Source organism: Trichosurus vulpecula, chromosome 1, assembly GCF_011100635.1.
Source record: "Trichosurus vulpecula isolate mTriVul1 chromosome 1, mTriVul1.pri, whole genome shotgun sequence".
Lineage (NCBI taxonomy): Eukaryota > Metazoa > Chordata > Mammalia > Diprotodontia > Phalangeridae > Trichosurus > Trichosurus vulpecula.
This window is the reverse complement of record NC_050573.1, coordinates 487,708,561-487,714,560: the sequence shown is the minus strand read 5'-3', so window position 1 is coordinate 487,714,560 and position 6,000 is coordinate 487,708,561.

Sequence of the window (6,000 nt, the reverse complement as noted above, 5' to 3'; positions counted from 1 at the left end):
CTCAATTGCGAAGTGAAGTTATCTTTTCAGTTGCACTGTGACTGTAAATTTTCAGTAAGGGTAAGCACTTTTAGACTATAATTCTCAGTAGCTTTTTCCTCTTTGTTCCCCTTAGAGCATTATCCCTGAGGTTTATAACTTCCAGGGAAGATGTGGAAGAGTTCTAGCCTCTTCAGTTCAATAATTTTTGTTGTTTAAAATTATGATTCCCATTGAAGGCCTCCACCTTATCGGTAGATGACATCACCAGCTAACTTCCACAGATTCCTATGTAGGTTCTTAAGCAAATGATTAATTGGGGCTAAGGGTGGGGGGCATTCTATGCCCTGGAGCAAATTCATTGTATTTACTGGCCTTTTTATATTTATTTAAAACTCAAACCCAAACCATAATCTGAGATATATCCTTATTGACTGAAAGTACTTTTCCTTTACATTTCAATGTTTCTTTTCCTCTTCCAGCCTATAGCTCTTCTGAAGTCTAAATTGGTTACGTCTGTACAATCATGTAGTCTGAACTGATAAAATAATCTGACCTTAAGGGTAAATTTCCTGTAATGACTAGTAGCAATGGGCTGTTCCTGAATTAATCTAAGGTTGGATTTAGATTTAGAAAGGATAGATAAGGATAAGAGATACTATATGATATGTCTATGATCTCAGAGCTAAAAAATGACTAAGGAAGGATTGAGAGTCAAGTATTCCTGACAGAAAATCTAGTGGTCTATCCACAACATACAAATATTTTTTTATCAGCTATTCCCATGCTTTCATTACGTAATGGGAAGACAAGACTCATTGAAAAAGACTTGAGATTGGGACCCATTGAAGGCAAAAAGAGAAGAGGATTGTAAAGAATGAGATGGATAAATAGTGACATGGAAGCAATGAACATGAGCTTGGACAGATTTTGAGAGAAAGTAGAGGGAGGATAGAAGGGACTGGGGTGCTATGGTCCATGGGATCAGGAATAGTATGATATGACTGAACAAATGAGAGCAACAATTTTTTTTTCTATAAACAAATCTACATGACTCATTTATTTGGTTCTACTTTTTTGTCAGCATATTTTTTTATTTAATTCATGGGGATCCTAGGAGTCATCCTGGACCCTTCACTTTCTTTCATCCCCCATATCCGATTTGTTGCCAAGACCTTTCGATTTCAACTTTTCCACATCTTTGGAATACATCCCCCTTCTCTCTTCTGACATAGCCATCACTCTAATGCAGGCCCTCATCATTTCAATCCTGGAATATTGTAATAGCCTGTTGTGGGTCTGCCTACATCAAGCATGTCCCACTCCAATTCATCCTCCATTCAACTACAAAAATTATTTTCCTAAGTACAGATTCAATCATGTAATATCCTCATTCAATAAATCTTTCTAGACTTCTTATACCCTACTCCCCACATGTACTCTTCAATCCAGTACCACTGGCCTGCTGATTGTCCTATGAATAAGAAAACCCATTTCTCAGCTCCAGTCATTCTTTCTGATCATTCTCACATCCCTGGAATGTTCTCCCTCCTATTCTCTGACTTCCTGGCTTCCTTTAAATCGTAACTAAAATCCCATTTTTTTTTACCAGAAATTTTCTCCAACATGTTTTAATTCCTTCTGTTAATTTCCCCCATTAATATTGTATACAACTGTATCAACACTCCAGCTAGCAGTTGCTGTGGGGGTGTAAATCAACAACAACCAGCTCACAGAATGCTGAAAGCCCAGGTCATTTTGATCTGCTTTACTAAGGAAAGCAACATTAAGGGGCTAACAATCTTGCTTTAATCCAGCATAAAAATATCATTTACTTAGTTCAGGGGAAAAAACCAACACCCTGAATTACAGACCAAATACAATTCATAGCCATCAACATCTGAGTGTTCAGCCAGGGAGCTCATTACAATGGCTGGCCCAGAGTCACACGCCACTCCTGCAGTGGCTCAGAGCTCTGAGAGAGAACACTGACTTCTGCACTTATATATCCTGTTCAGGGCCCAGGGGGCCTCCACCTCACCCAGGCTGGGTGTGGAAAATTTTCCCACCCCCAATATCACATCAGATACAAATCAATGATTCCCAATTGTCTCAGTGCTGAGAAATACAAAAATATCCCACTTTATCTGCCCCATTCAAACAAAGGCCCCAATCATTAAAAGCCAACAGCAAAAAGTCCCACCTTAGTTGGTATTACAACAACTTACTTCAAACACATTTGTTTTAAAGTTGTCTCCTGCATTAGATTATAAGGTCCTTAAAGACAGGGGATTATCTTTGGCCTCTTTCAGCTGTTAGCATGGTACTTGGCACATAGGAAGCATTTAATAAATGTTTACTGATTGATTGGAGAACCTTTGATTTCCACTCTTAGATCTAAGCTGTTTTAGAAGGTTTATAAGGTTTACAGAAAAAGCATTTTCAGTTAAATTCAACAAATCCAGTGGTGTATAAATATTGTCAGATTTTCTTTGACAAGTCTGGTTGTTCCAAAATTATTTCTATATTTTTTCCTGTTTATCATATGGTCCAAGAAAAATTTATCAATCTTTCTTTTCTTTTTTAGAGACAATGTATTATTATTTTCTATAGATGCCCTGGGGACCCTATATTTCATACATTATACAAGTTTTCATTTGGATATCTATATCCATTGTCATTCATTCTGTTGTATATTTGTGTTGTTTTTGTTATTATCCTAACCTCAGACCATAGCATGAATCCTCACTACAACATTCTGGAAAAGTGGACACGAAGTAAATATGTGAAATTCTTATGGGGAGAGGGGAGGACAAGATTTGATCAGGGGAATTGTTGTGTTGGACGTGGGAGTCAAAAACAAGAAGAAAAAATGTTAATAATCAAAAGACAAAACATTGACAAAGACCTCAGGAGATAGGGAAAAAGAAATAGAGATTGAGTTAACACCTGCATCAGTGACTTCCAAAGGCCCCAGTGAGCATGCCTGCCAGGATCCAAGTGCTTCAGAAGCTTCAGGTCTCACTTACTAGCTTCATAGAAAAATGAGAATATTTATTTTTTTCATGCCTGGAATGCCAAGGGAACTTAACAACATGTCTCAAACTGCAGACAAACTCTTTTTACTGATTTCTGTGTTTATAAAAACATGCTACATGCTGCATTTTCCTCCTGAAAACAAATTTCAAACTTGAGCTATTTATGTACATAAATTAAAAGGATAGCTCAGATAAAAAAGTCAGGACAGATTTGAGAATATTATAGTAGAAAAAGAAAGATAATATTTATTTGTATTTCACTGATTTCAAGGCACAGAGAGATTTTCTCATTGATACATGTAGACAAAATAAAAAGACAAAAGTAATTAGATGTATAGAAATGTATTTCTGGGTGCATGCATGCAAACTCCACCTGCTTATTAAATAAATATTTGTGTATTTAGCAAATATTTATCACCTATGATGAGAGAGGCAGTACAACATAGTGAAAAGTTCACAGGATCTGAGGTCGGCTCACCTGGACTAAAGTCCTCCTCCAAAATTTCCTAATTATGTGATCTTGAACAGTCATTTCAAGTCTGCAGGTTTCAATTTTGTCAACAATTAAAAAAAAAGAAATTGGAATAGACAATCCTCTTCCATCTTCTTTCTTTCCTTTTTCTTCCTTCCTTTTTCCTTCTTTATTTTCCCTTTTCCATGATCTTAGCCTGAGATATACAATGCACAGTGCTAGGCTCTGCGATAGTAAGGATAATGAGATATTTACTGCCCTAAAGGAACTTAACAATCTAGAAAAAAATGGTATATACACTAAACCATAATATTCATTAGTACATAAGGGAATAACACATTCATAAAGAAAGTAGTATGTGTCCATGTGAAGGGAAATGTTGATACCATTGAATAAAGGTATAAATGATATGAATTCTAAATCAGAGAGAGCTATATATTACTAAAGCAAAATTTATTGAAATAGAAATGCCTATAATGGTAGAAGCAATTTCAGATTGAATAATCTGTTTGTTAAATATTTTCCCAATAGTTCCTAATTGTCTGACATATCACTTATCATATAGAGGAATAGGATAGAGTATCCACTCCTGCCTAGGAATCCATCCAGTGTCTTCCTGCATATCAAATCTCTCAATTCCATCATTCAAGCTTTCTTCCCCCACAATCCCCTTCTAAGGTATATATAGCTTTTTCCTCCTTTTCTGAGCCCACTCTTTTGCCTGCTCCTTTTCCCCCAGTTCTTATTGTTTTTCTCCTTTCACACTTTAATCAATATGAGTGTTATACTACCAAAGAACCATTTCCCACCCCCTTCCCCATTTTTGAGTATTATGAGATGAACAATCCAGATAAGGGATAAAAGAAAAAGGATCAATGGTCTAAAAAACAGCAGAGGACAATGAGTAACAGGAATCTGACTTCAGATAGCCCAAGAACAAAGAAGCTGAGGGTGATCATGTTACTCTCATTATCAAAAATTTCCAAATTTTCTCTACCAAATAAACTCTGCCTCTTGATACCCCTATGGATAAGATGGAAAGAGGAGGGATTGATACATAAATGTAAGGGGATTCATAAGGGTTCAATGATTGAATCACAAAATTAATGATAATCTGGATAAAAGGTAATAGTGGAGGACCAAAGAAATCAGTCCTTGACCCTGTTTTGGTAAATAGAAGAAAATCTTATTATTTAATTTCATTGAAACTGTAAGTGGGGGGCAGCTAGGTGGCACAGTGAGTAGAGCACCGGCCCTGGAGTCAGGAGGACCTGAGTTCAAATTCGACCTCAGACACTTGACACTGGTACTAGCTGTGTGATCTTGGGCAAGTCACTTAACCCCAATTGCCCTGCCAAAAAAAAGCAAAAAAAAAAAAAGAAACTGTAAGTGGAATGCTTGTTAAAATTTTAGATTAGTATTAAGTTGGGAGTGATTGTTGACATATTGTAGACATACAGAATTAAGGTTCAAAAAAGCATTCAAAAAGTTAGAAAACTGTGTTAAATTTCTTGTCAGATTTTAATAGCCAATAAGCATAATTCAAAATACATGATTTCATAAACTGCCCTCTGACATTTACTACCTGTTTGACTGGGAATAAATCACCTGAACTCTCTGAGCCTAAATGTCCTCATCTATACAATGGGGATAATACTGGCACTACCTGTCTCATAGAGTTCCTAAATCTCAAGTAAGAAAATATCTATAAAGTACTTTGCCAACTTTAAAATTTAAAAAAAAATGGTAGTTATTATTGTTATTATATGTTAGAATGTTAGGCTAAATGAATTGAATGAAATTTAATAAGAATAAACATAAATGTCATACTTAGGTTCAAAAACAAATTTTATAAATAAAATATGGGAGAGATCATAATTAGACAGTTGTTCTAATCTAAAATATCAGGCTTAATACAGGTCATCAATGTGATATCACAACTAAGTAAAATAATATAATCTTAGGTAATAGAATGGCCTAGTCGTTTAAAAAAACCATTATTAGGTGTCACTGTGATGTGCTTCTGTAAGGAATACAAAGACAAAAATGAAACCAATTTGACCCTTGACAAGTGGATGTTATACTTGGTAGTGGGAACTGGGGGCAGTAAGGCAACATGATTTAAAAAAATATACAAAATTATTTACCATTTAGAGGGTTTTAGACTTCCAGCAAGAGGTGGTGCTGCATCTGAGCTTTGACAGAGCTAAAGGTTTTATAAAATGTAGATGAGAATGGACACATTATAAGCATAAGTTAAGCTTGTAAAAAGGTACAAAAAAGGGAGATGAGATTATATATATATAGGGAATAGAATGAGGCCAGTTTGGTTGGAGGCTAGAGTGTATAACTGAAAGTAATATACAAGAAGCCTGGAAAAGTACTCAGGAACCAGATTACAATGAGATTTAAAAGTAAAATAGAAGTTTGCATTTTATCCTAGAGGCAAGAGGCAGCCACTAGAACTCCTTGATCATGGAAGTGACATGATCAGATCTATGCTTTAGGAAC